The following is a 12729-nucleotide window of genomic DNA, read 5'->3' on the forward strand; positions in this document are numbered from 1 at the left end:
GTTGTTGTTCTAAGAATGATCATGATGCCCTCATGTCCGTATTTTATTTTATCGACACCTCTATCTCTAAACATGTGGACATATTTTTCGATTTCGGCTTCTGCTTGAGAACAAGCGAGGTCTAAGCTTGGGGGAGTTGATACGTCCATTTTGCATCATGCTTTTATATCAATATTTATTGCATTATGGGCTGTTATTACACATTATGACACAATACTTATACCTATTCTCTCTTATTTTACAAGGTTTACATGAAGAGGGAGAATGCCGGCAGCTGGAATTCTGGGCTGGAAAATGATCAAATATTAGAGACATATTATGCATAACTCCAAAAGTCCTGAAACTTCACGAAGGCACATTTTAGAATATATAAAAAATATTGGGCGAAGAAAGAACCAGAGGGGGCCACCCACCATCCATGAGGGTGGGGGCGCGTCCTACCACCCTGGGCACGCCCCCCTGTCTCGTGGGCCCCCTGGCAGGCCTCCGGTTCCCATCTTTTGCTATATGAAGTCTTTTGCCCTGGAAAAAATCTGAAGCAAGCTTACGGGAGGAAACTTTGCCACCACGAGGTGGAACCAATATAGGGCTCCGGTGGAGCTGTTCTGCCGGGGAAACATCCCTCCGGGAGGGGGAAATCATCACTGTCATCATCACCATTGATCCTCTCATCCGGAGGGGGTCAATCTCCATCAACATCTTCACCAGCACCATCTCCTCTCAAACCCTAGTTCATCTCTTGTATCCAATATTTGTCCCAAAACCTCAGATTGGTACATGTGGGTTGCTAGTAGTGTTGATTACTCCTTGTAGTTGATGCCAGTTGGTTTATTTGGTGGAAGATCATATGTTCAGATCCTTTATGATAATACCCCACTGATTATGAACATGAATATGATTTGTGAGTAGTTACGTTTGTTCCTGAGGACATGGGAGAAGTCTTGCTATAAGTAGTCATGTGAATTTGGTATTCGTTCGATATTTTTGATGAGATGTATGTTGTCTTTCCTCTAGTGGTGTTATGTGAACGTCGACTACATGATACTTCACCATTGTTTGGGCCTAGACGAAGGCATTGGTAAGTAATAAGTAGATGATGGGTTTCTAGAGTGACAGAAGCTTAAACCCTAGTTTATGCGTTGCTTCGTAAGGGGCTGATTTGGATCCATATGTTTCATTCTATGGTTAGGTTTACCATAATACTTCTTTTGTAGTTGCAGATGCTTGCAATAGGGGTTAATCATAAGTGGGATGCTTGTCCAAGGAAGGCATTACCCAAGCACCGGTCCACCCACATATCAAATCATCAAAGTAACGAACGCGAATCATATGAGCATGATGAAAACTAGGTTGACGATATTCCCATGTGTCCTCGGGAGCGTTTTCCTTTATATAAGAGTTTGTCCGGGCTTGTCCGTTGCTACAAAAAGGAATGAGCCACCTTACTGCACCTTGTTTACTTTTGTTACTTGTTACTCGTTACAAATTACCTTATCACAAAACTATCTGTTACCGATAATTTCTATGCTTGCAGTGAATACCTTACTGAAAACCGATTGTCATTTCCTTCTGCTCCTCGTTGGGTTCGACACTCTTACTTATAGAAAGTACTACGATAGATCCCCTATACTTGTGGGTCATCACGCCTCCGCATTCAACACACGTACAGCCCGAGGACATCCCCTACTTCTTGATCCAGCAAGGGGAGAGGAGAAGTTGATGGAGAACTCCGGAAGCACGATGACGTGGTGGTGGAGCTTGCGGTTCTCATGCAGGGCTTCGCCAAGCACTACGGAGGAGGAGGAGGTGTTGGAGGAGGGAGGGGCTGCGCCAGGCAAGGGGTGCGGCTGCCCTCCCACCCTCCCACTATTTATAGGGGGGAATAGGGGGCCAACCCCCCTAGAAGCATCTAGAGGGGGGGGGCAGGGGGGACTTGCCCCCCCAAGCAAGGTGGGAGGCGCCCCCTCCCCTAGGGTTTCCAACCTTAGGTGCCTTGGGCCCTTGGGGGCGCACCAGCCCACTAGGTGGCTGGTTCCCTCCCATATTCAGCTCATTAAGTCCCCTGGGGTAGGTGGCCCCACCCGGTGGACCCCCGGACACCTTTTGGTGGTCCCAATACAATACCGATAACCCCCGAAACTATTCTGGTGACTGAAACAGGACTTCCCATATATAAATCTTCACCTCCGGACCATTCCGGAACTCCTCGTGATGTCCGGGATCTCATCTGGGACTCCGAAAATCCTTCGGTAACCACATACAATTTCCCATAACAAGTCTAGTGTCACCGAACCTTAAGTGTGTATACCCTACGGGTTCGGGAACCATACAGACATGACTGAGACATCTCTCCGGCCAATAACCAACAGCGGGATCTGAATACCCATGTTGGCTCCCACATGGTCCACGATGATCTCATCTGATGAACCATGATGTTGGGGATTCAATAGATCCCGTATACAATTCCCTTTGTCCATCAGTATGTTACTTGCCCGAGATTCGATCGTCGGTATCCCCATAGCTCGTTCAATCTCGTTACCAGCAAGTCTCTTTACTCGTTCTGTAACGCATGATCCCGTGGCTAACTCCTTAGTCACATTGAGCTCGTTATGATGATGCATTACCGAGTGGGCCTAGAGATACCTCTCCGTCATACGGAGTGACAAATCCCAGTCTCGATTCATGCCAACCCAACAGACATTTTCGAAGATACCTGTAGTGCACCTTTATAGCCACCAGTTACGTTGTGATGTTTTGTACACCCAAAGCATTCCTACGGTATCCGGGAGTTGAACAACCTCATGGTCTAAGGAAATTATACTTGACATTAGAAAAGCTTTAGCAAACGAACTACACAATCTTGTGCTATGCTTAGGATTGGGTCTTGTCCATCACATCATTCTCCTAATGATGTGATCCCGTTATCAACGACATCTAATGTCATGGTCAAGAAACCACAACCATCTATTGATCAATGAGCTAGTCAACTAGAGGCTTACTAGGGACATATTATGGTCTATGTACTCACACATGTATTATGGTTTCCGGTTAATACAATTATAGCATGAATAATAGACAATTATCATGAATAAGGAAATATAATAATAACCACTTTATTATTGCCTCTAGGGCATATTTCCAACAACGGGCATCCCCAAGCTTAGTTGCTTGCTTCTCTTTTAGATAATAGCTTGGGATGACATGGGAATCCCCAAGCTTAGGCTCTTCTTACTCCTTATTCCTTCATCCATCGTGATCTCACCCAAAACTTGAAAACTTCAATCACACAAAACTCAATAAAACCTTCGTGGGATCCATTAGTATAACAAAGCAAATCACTACTATAAGTAATGTTGCAAAGCCATTCATATTTTATTTTTGCATTATATCTAATGTATTCCAACTTTGCTATAGCTTATATCCTCCAATAGAAACCATAGATTCATCAAAATAAGCACACAATGCAAAGAAAATAGAATCTGGCATAAAAAGAACAGTCTGTAGCAATCTGAAAACTTTTAATACTTCTGTAACTTCAAAAATTCTGAAAAAATAGGACAACATGGGCAATTTGTATATTAATCATCTGCAAAAATAATCAGTATTTTATCGTGCTTTTGTTAGAAATGAGAATTATTTTCCTAGGCGCAAAAGTTTCTGTTTTTCAGCAAGATCAAATTAACTATCACCCAACATGATCCCAAAGGCTTTGCTTGGCACAAACACTAATTGAAACATAAAAACACAATCATAGCAGTAGCATAATTGTGATAACACTCAAGAACAGAAAGAAAAGGACAAAAATAAATTTTATTCATTGGGTTGCCTCCCAACAAGCGCTATCGTTTTATGCCCCTAGCTAGGCATAATGCAAATATCTAAGTGTTGTCATCTTTATTTTCATTTTCCTTAGAGGTGTCCTTGTCAGGAGGTTTTGCAAAAACAACATAGAACACTTTATCCATAGAGACTTTAGAACTATCAAGTTGCTTATCATCATACTCCTTTTGATTCCCGGCAACAATCCAAGAATAGTGTTGATTAACATCATTGAAAACTTGTTGGATTATATCTAAAGCGGGGACTTCCTTCTGAAGATTCTCATCAAAGATTTTATTATCCCCAAGCAAATGTCTTAGCACATAGTCGCTATTATAAAGAATCTCATCTATCACCGGTTTTTCACGATTCATACCATACAACTCAAAAATTTCCCTAGCTTCTCCTACTACATAATCAAATTCATTCATGAGAACAAGGGTGGCCAACTTTTTAGCCTTAGGGTTCTTTATAATGGGTAACTCAAAAAACAATTTTTGCAAGGTAGGATGAGTACGGATAAATTTAGTTTCAAGTTTCAGAACTAGTGATGAAATAGCTTCCGCATAAGATGTAGTCCTCTTAAGTATAGGAACATCATCAAGACTTAAATTTCCAACACAATTGAAAAATTCTTGGAGACGTTCTTTTCGTATAACATTCCCTTGCCCCAAAACAAAAGTTTTAGCATCCAGATTGCTAGATCATCCAATTTTAGGAGTTAGGCCATCATCTGTTTCTTGGAGACGTTATTTCATATAACATTACCTTGCCACACCAAACAAAAACTTCAACGAAAAACGCGAACGAAAGAGAGGGTGAATAAAACAGCAAATTTTGTGAAGTGGGGGAGATGAAAATGAGAGGCAAATGGCAATAATGTAAATTGCAAGGAGATGAGATTTCTTATTAGGAACCTGGTAGATGTTGATGATGTCTCCCCGGCAACGGCGCCAGAGATTCCTTTTGATTGCGGCTTGAACTACGTCGGCATTTCCCCAAAGAGGAAGGGATGATGCAACATAGCGACGGTAGGTATTTCCCTCGATGATGAGACCAAGGTTATCGAACCAGTAGGAGAATCACGCAACACTACGTAAATGGTACCTGACACAAAGAACAAATACTTGCAACCTGACGTGTTAAAGGGGTTGCCAATCCCTTTCAGGTAACGGTGCCAGAAATTGTCAAGTTGACGGGATAAAAATATGATAGATTGGATAAATAGATCTTGAACAACTCAAAATAAAATAAAGTGCAGCAAGGTATTTTTGGTTTTTTTTGAAATATAGATCTGAAAATAAAAACGAATAAAAATAGATCTCGAAGGAAAGTACGATAAGGAACAGACCTGGGGGCCGTAGATTTCACTAGTGGCTTCTCTCGAGAAAATAGCAGACGTTGGGTAATCAAATTACTGTTGGGCAATTGATAGAACTTCAAATAATTATAACGATATACAGGCAATGATCATTATATAGGCATCACGTCCAAGATTAGTAGACCGACTCCTGCCTGCATCTCCTACTATTACTCCGCACATCGACCGCTATCCAGCATGTATCTAGTGTATTAAGTTCATGGAGAAACTGAGTAATGCAATAAGAACGATGACATGATGTAGACAATATATATTTATGTAGAAATAGACCCCATCTTGTTATCCTTAATGGCAATGATACATACGTGTCATTTCCCCTTCTGTCACTGGGATCAAGCACCGTAAGATCGAACCCATCACAAAGCACCTCTTCCCATGGCAAGAAAAATCGATCTAGTCAGCCTAACTAAACCAAAGATTCAAAGAAGAAATATGAGGCTATAAGCAATCATGCATATAAGAGACCAAAGAACTCAAATAACTTTCATGGATAAAAACGTAGATCTGATCATAAACTCAAAGTTCATCGGATCCCAACAAACACACCACATAAAGAGTTACATCAAATAGATCTCCAAGAGACTATTGTACTGAGAATAAAAAGAGAGAGAGGAAGCCATCTAGTTACTAACTATGGACCCGTAGGTCCACAATGAACTACTCACGCATCATCGGAGAGGCGCCAATGAGGATGATGAACCCCTCCGTGATGGTGTCTAGATTGGATCTGGTGGTTCTGGAACTTGTGGCGGTTGGAATTGATTTTCGTCGACTCCCCTAGGGTTTCTGGAATATTGGGTTATTTATAGAGCAAAGAGGCAGTGCAGGAGGCCACCAAGGTGGGAACAACCCACCAGGGTGGCATGGGCCCCCAGGCGTGCCCAGGTGGGTTGTGCCCTCCTCGGGGCACCGCTCTGGTACCTCTTTGGCCCATCCTGTGTCTTCTGGCCCAGAAAAATTCTCCAAAAAGTTTTACTGCATTTGGACTCCGTTTGGTATTGATTTTCTGTGAAGTAAAAAACAAGCAAAAAATAGCAACTGGCACTCGGCGCTATGTCAATAGGTTAGTCCCAAAAAATGATATAAAGTTGCTATAAAATGATTGTAAAACATCCAAGAATGATAAAATAACAGCATGGAACAATCAAAAATTATACATACGTTGGAGATGTATCAGTTCATAATTATGAAGTGGAGAACACCCCTCGTACACATATACCCACCAATTGGGACATATCCCGTCCAAGTGAAAGCAGTGCAGGAAAAGGTTCTTGGTGGCCTGAAAATAAGCATCTTTTGGAGGAAATGCAGAAGAATGCAAATATGCTCCAACGTGTGATCCAAGAACTGCAAGTCCTGAAAAATGCCTTAATGAAGCTGACGTATACGTCATCAACTCCATCATCACCACCTCTGAAGAAAGAGATCTAAATATATGGGTATGGGCACTCCCCTTGGCAACTGCCAAGCTTGGGGGAGATGCCCCAGTATCGTATCACCATCACACCTTTACCTTTATCGCTTTTTCTTAGTTCGATCCTTTTGGGTTATATCTTGATCTAGTAGAATAAAGTCTTTAGTATGATCTAGCTTTGAGTTTTTCTTTGAGATCTATCTATGTAATTGAGTCCGTGTGTTATATATAATAAAGAGTAGTTTTGAGTTTAGGGCTTTTCTTTCTTGCTATGATCTTGAGGGAATAAAATAAGAAAAGGAAATAATAAAAATAAATAAAAAGATCATATAATGATCTTATGGAGAGTGATGACTTCACATATAAAGAGTATGATGAATAAAAGTTGTTGAGAGTTGACAAACATAGTTTTAGCCATTGTTGCAATTAATAGGAAGTAATAAAGAAAGAGAGGTTTCACATATAAATATACTATCTTGGACATCTTTTGTAATTGTGAGCACTCATTAAAATATGACGTGCTAAAAAGTTGATGTTGGACAAGGAAGACAACATAATGGGTTATGTTTTCTTATATCTGAATAGAAGCTATATTTTCAAGGATCCTCCAACATGTTGAGCTTGTTTTTCCCCCTTATGCTATCCAAATTCTTTGCACCAAGTAGAGATACTACTTGTGCATCCAAATATCCCTTAAACCAGTTTTGCCATGAGAGTCCACCATACCTACCTATGGATTGAGTAAGATCCTTCAAGTAAGTTGTCATCGGTGCAAGCAATGAAAATTGCTCTCACTTTTAGTGTGGAGAAAATAAGCTTTATACGAACTTGTGATATGGAAGAAAGAAAAGCGATAGACTGCATAATAAAGTTCTTTATCACAAGCGGCAATATAAAGTGACGTTCTTTTGCATTAAGATTTTGTGCATCGAACCATAAAAGCGCATGACAACCTCTGCTTCCCTTTGTAAAGGGCCTATCTTTTACCTTTATCCTCTCCCCCTATACAAGAGTCATGGTGATCTTCACCTTTCCTTTTTACACTTTTTCTTTTTGGCAAGAACTATGTGTTGGAGAAAGATCCAGATATATATATCCACTCAAATGTCGATTGTCATAAAGTATTATTGTTGACATTACCCTTGAGGTAAAAGGTTGGGAGGCGAAACTATAAGCCCCTATCTTTCTCTGTGTCCGACTGAGGCCTTGAACCCATAAGTATTGCATGAGTGTTAGCAATTGTGAAAGACTAAATGATAGTTGAGTATGTGGACTTGCTGAAAGGCTCTTGAGTTGACTCTTTCTGATGTTATGATAAATTGCAATTGCTTCAATGACTGAGATCATAGTTTGTTAGTTTTCAATGAAGTTTTTGATTCATACTTTACCTTGTGAATGAATTGTTACTTTAGCATAAGAAATTGTATGACAATATATGTTGTTATTCTAAAGATGATCATGATGCCCTCATGTCCATGTTTTATTTTATTGACACCTCCATCTCTAAACATGTAGACATATTTTCTTGATTTCGGCTTTCACTTGAGAACAAGCGAGGTCTAATCTTGCGGAGTTGATACGTCTATTTTGAATCATGCTTTTCTATTGATATTTATTGCATTATGGGTTGTTATTACACATTATAGCACAATACTTATGCCTTTTCTCTCTTATTTTACAAGGTTTACATGAAGAGGGAGAATGCCAGCAGCTGGAATTCTGGACTGAAAAAGGAGCAAATATGAGAGACCTATTCTGCACAACTCCAAAAGTCCTGAAAATTTACGAAGAATTATTTTGGAATATATAAAAAAAATATTGGGCGAAGAAAGCACCAGAGGGGACCCACCAGGCATCCACAAGGGTGGGGGCGCGCCCTACCCCCCTAGGTGTGCCCCCTGCCTTGTGGGCCACCTGGCAGGCCCCCGGTGCCCATCTTCTGCTAAATGATGTGTTTTGACCTAGAAAAAATGAAGAGGAAGCTTTCGGGACGAAGCGCCGCTGTCTCGAGGCGGAACCTGGGCAGAACCAATCTAGGGCTCTGGCGGAGCTGCTCTACCGGGGAAACTTCCCTCCTGGACGGGGAAATCGAAGCCATCGTCATCACCAACGATCCTCTCATTGAGAGGGGGTCAATCTGCATCAACATCTTCACCAACACCATCTCCTCTCGAACTCTAGTTGATCTCTTGTATCCCGCCCCAGTACTGGGTGGCGTCGAGGTTATCTCAGCAACAATTGCATAAAAGAGATTTTCGATGTCGGTGAACTCAGGTATTCCAGAACTGCAACGATAAAATTGTGACGACAACACCTTGGAGCTCAACTCCCCGGGACACTGCCACAACCCCTAAATGTCAGGAGGCACCAAGAACAATGTTCTCGTCACAAAACCATCGGAACGATTCCAAGATACCCGCGTGATCCTAAAAAAATTAGTGAAATTTGAGAAGAGAAGAGTCAAAACTCTACGTCAGGATGCCTCACTAGAGCGATGAAGGGACTGAGGAGTAAAAAGAATCCTACTCTCCGATATATATATAATCTTAAATGACTCAAAACATTTTTCTAGACTCAACAACGCCAGCGATTAGATCAAGCAGGGGGCTCCTAAGGTCGGGGAAGGCTCTGATACCAACTTGTAACACCCACGATGCGGCTATATCTCCCACGTGTCGAAGCACGACTTAGAGGCATAACCGCATTGTAAGCATTGTCGCAAGTGAGGTAATCTTCACACAACCCATGTAATACATAAGGGAAAGAGAAACATAGTTGGCTTACACTCGCCACGTCACACAAATCATAAATATCATTACATTCATCCAGATACAAACAAGGTTCGACTACGGAACCAAAATAAAAGAAGACTACCCCAAAAGCAACACAGATCCCCGATCGTCCCAACTGGGCTCCACTACTGATCAACTAAAAAACGGAACACCAAAACGAACACGAACTTCATCGAGCTCCTCCTTGAGCTCGGTAGCATCACCTGCATGGTATCATCGGCACCTGCAAACTGGTTTTGGAAGTAATCTGTGAGTCACGGGGACTCAGCAATCTCACACCCTCGCGATCAAGACTATTTAAGCTTATGGGTAGGGAAAGGTATGAGGTGGAGCTGCAGCAAGCACTAAGCATATATGGTGGCTAACATACGCAAAAGAGAGCGAGAAGAGAAGGCAAAGCACATTCGAGAAATCTATGATCAAGAAGTGATCCTAGAACAACCTACATCAAGCATAACTCCAACACCGTGTTCACTTCCCGAACTCCGCCGGGAAGAGACCATCACGGCTACGCACACGGTTGATCCATTTTAATTAAGTTAAGCTTCAGGTTTTCTACAACCGGACATTAGCAAATTCCCATCTGCCCATAACCGCGGGCACGGCTTTCGAAAGTTCAAAACCCTGCAGGGGTGTCCCAACTTAGCCCATCACAAGCTCTCACGGTCAACGAAGGATATTCCTTCTCCCAGGAAGACCCGATCAGGCTCGGAATCCCGATTACAAGACATTTCGACAATGGTAAAACAAGACCAGCAAAGCCACCTAGATGTGCCGACAAATACCGATAGGAGCTGCACATATCTCGTTCTCAGGGCACACCGGATGAGCCAGACGTCGGGTAGGCCAGCCCAGAGTTGCCCCTGGTAGCCCCGGACATCGCTCGGTTGGACCAACACTTAGAGAAGCACTGGCTCGGGGGTTTAATGAAGATGACCCTTGAGCCAGCCGACCCAAGGGAAAGAAAAAGGCTAGGTGGCAAATGGTAAAACCAATGTTGGGCCTTCGTGGAGGAGTTTTATTCAAGGCGAACTGTCAAGGGGTTCCCATAATAACCCAACCGTGTAAGGAACGCAAAATCAAGGAACATAACACCGGTATGACGGAAACTAGGGTGGCAAGAGTGGAACAAAACACCAGGCATAAGGCCGAGCCTTCCACCCTTTAGCAAGTATATAGATGCATTAATTAAATAAGATATATTGTGATATCCCAACAAAATATCCATGTTCCAACAAGGAACAAACTCCAATCTTCACCTGCAACTAGCAACGCTATAAGAGGGGCTGAGCAAAGCGGTAACATAGCCAAACAACGGTTTGCTAGGACAAGGTGGGTTAGAGGCTCATGGCAAAATGGGAGGCATGATAAAGCAAGTGGTAGGTATCGCAGCATAGGCATAGCAAAAGAGCGAGCATCTAGCAAGCAAAGATAGAAGTGATTTCGAGGGTATGGTCATCTTGCCTGCAAAGATCTCCAAGAAGACAAAAGCTTGATCCTCGTAAACATACTCAACGGGTCCTCGAACACGAACTCGTCTCCCGGCTCTACCCAAAGCAAGAACACAGCAAAGGGAGACACAATCAACCACGTGCAATGCACAAGCAACATGATGCAAAACATGGCATGATATGCGGGATGCGGTATGTGATGCGTATGCATGATCCAGAAAGGAATGATTGAACCTGGCCTCAACTTGGAAAACCAAGAGTGCCACTGGAAAGAGGAGTTGATTTCGGTCGAAATCGATATAAAGATCACCGGAATCGGATGCACGGTTTGGAAATGACAAGCAAAACAAATATGACACCGGTCTGTGATTAACAGCACGAGGCCATCTAAATGCATCAAGATAAATAAGCTACATCACTCTAACATGACAACAAAATACATGGCAGGGATCCACTCAAGATGCTTGACAAAAGATGAGCACTGAGCTACGGCTAATTCAATCAATAACAGGTTCAAACAAGCATGGCAAAAGTGCAAAAGATATCAGGTTATGGACTTAGTGAAAATAACATCAAGTCAGGAATTTAACATCAGGAAGCAATGTTTAGATCAAGATAACAACATGCTACAGGAACATATCATGGCAAAGCAAGGCATGGCATGAAGCTACTCAAAGCATACAACAAAAGTCCCTTACTGACCATAAGCCAAAAGGGGTCAGAAAATACAATGGCAACCATGTGAACATAGCAATTATCGTTAACAGATTCAGACTTAGCAGAAAACTGGAACATGGCAAAACAGATATCAAGTAGGCATGTTTACAAGCTCAAAGCACTCACCACAAGGCAGTGCAAGACAAACTAAGCATACACCCAGCAAGTAGACATGGCATCGAAGCTAAACATGGCAAGAACAACGTCATAGCATGCATGGATCAACTACAACAACCTCGGCAAAATTGCTAAACATGTTAACAATCTGCCAGGAACATTTTATAGCAAAAGTAGAGCTCGATTGAGTCAAGCTAGGGGGCTCCGTAAATGCAAACAAAGACATGGATGGATAGAGCACCACAATATCTACAAAACATCCTTACTGATCATGCTCAAAATATGCACGGATCACTTGGTATCAACATGAACACATGGCATAAAAATAATGATAGGGCAAAGACTTAGAATATTTCTAAGTTCCTGAAATCAGCAACATTAAGTAAGCTACTTTGCATGCTTGTGCTAGTCACCACAGAGATCACAAAAATACATGGCATACACCCCTGTAAAGATGGCATGGCATACTTCAAAACTCATGTAGGGCTCAAGTTCATAGGAGGCACACATTAATCACGGCAAAAATGACAAATGAGGAAATGTTGATACGTATCTGAAACTAACATCACATAGCGCTCTTCCAACAGCATTTAGGGCATCAAGATGAGCTCAAATGAACATGATGCAATGAGATGAAATGAAGTAATCGTCGAGACGAACAATTTGATATCTTATGCACGCAAAATGGAGAACCACACATAAAGTTATGGAATGATGAATATGCTCACATGAAACAGATTTTTAGGGACTTAGCATTTTTTCTGGAAAAAAACAGACGGGCGTGATTAAACTAAATATCGCGCAGGGCGAGGGATAGGGCCGGTCAGGGGCTCACCTCGTGGGCTTTGTCCCAGGAAGGAGGGAGGCAGGTCGGGCGAGGAGAAGCTGGGTCGTGGGGAGGCCCGCGCGCGCGCGAGCGGGGCTGGTGGCGTCGTCCTCCCCGTTCCCGAGCAGGACGAGGCCATGGCATCGAAGGAGAAGGGCGCCGGCGCTGGCTCTCCAGCGAGGGAGCGGCGCCCCGGCGAAGGGTGGTCGGCC

The sequence above is a fragment of the Triticum urartu genome, chromosome 3A, assembly GCF_056163025.1.
Source record: "Triticum urartu cultivar PI428250 chromosome 3A, HENAU_Tu73, whole genome shotgun sequence".
NCBI classification, from domain to species: domain Eukaryota; kingdom Viridiplantae; phylum Streptophyta; class Magnoliopsida; order Poales; family Poaceae; genus Triticum; species Triticum urartu.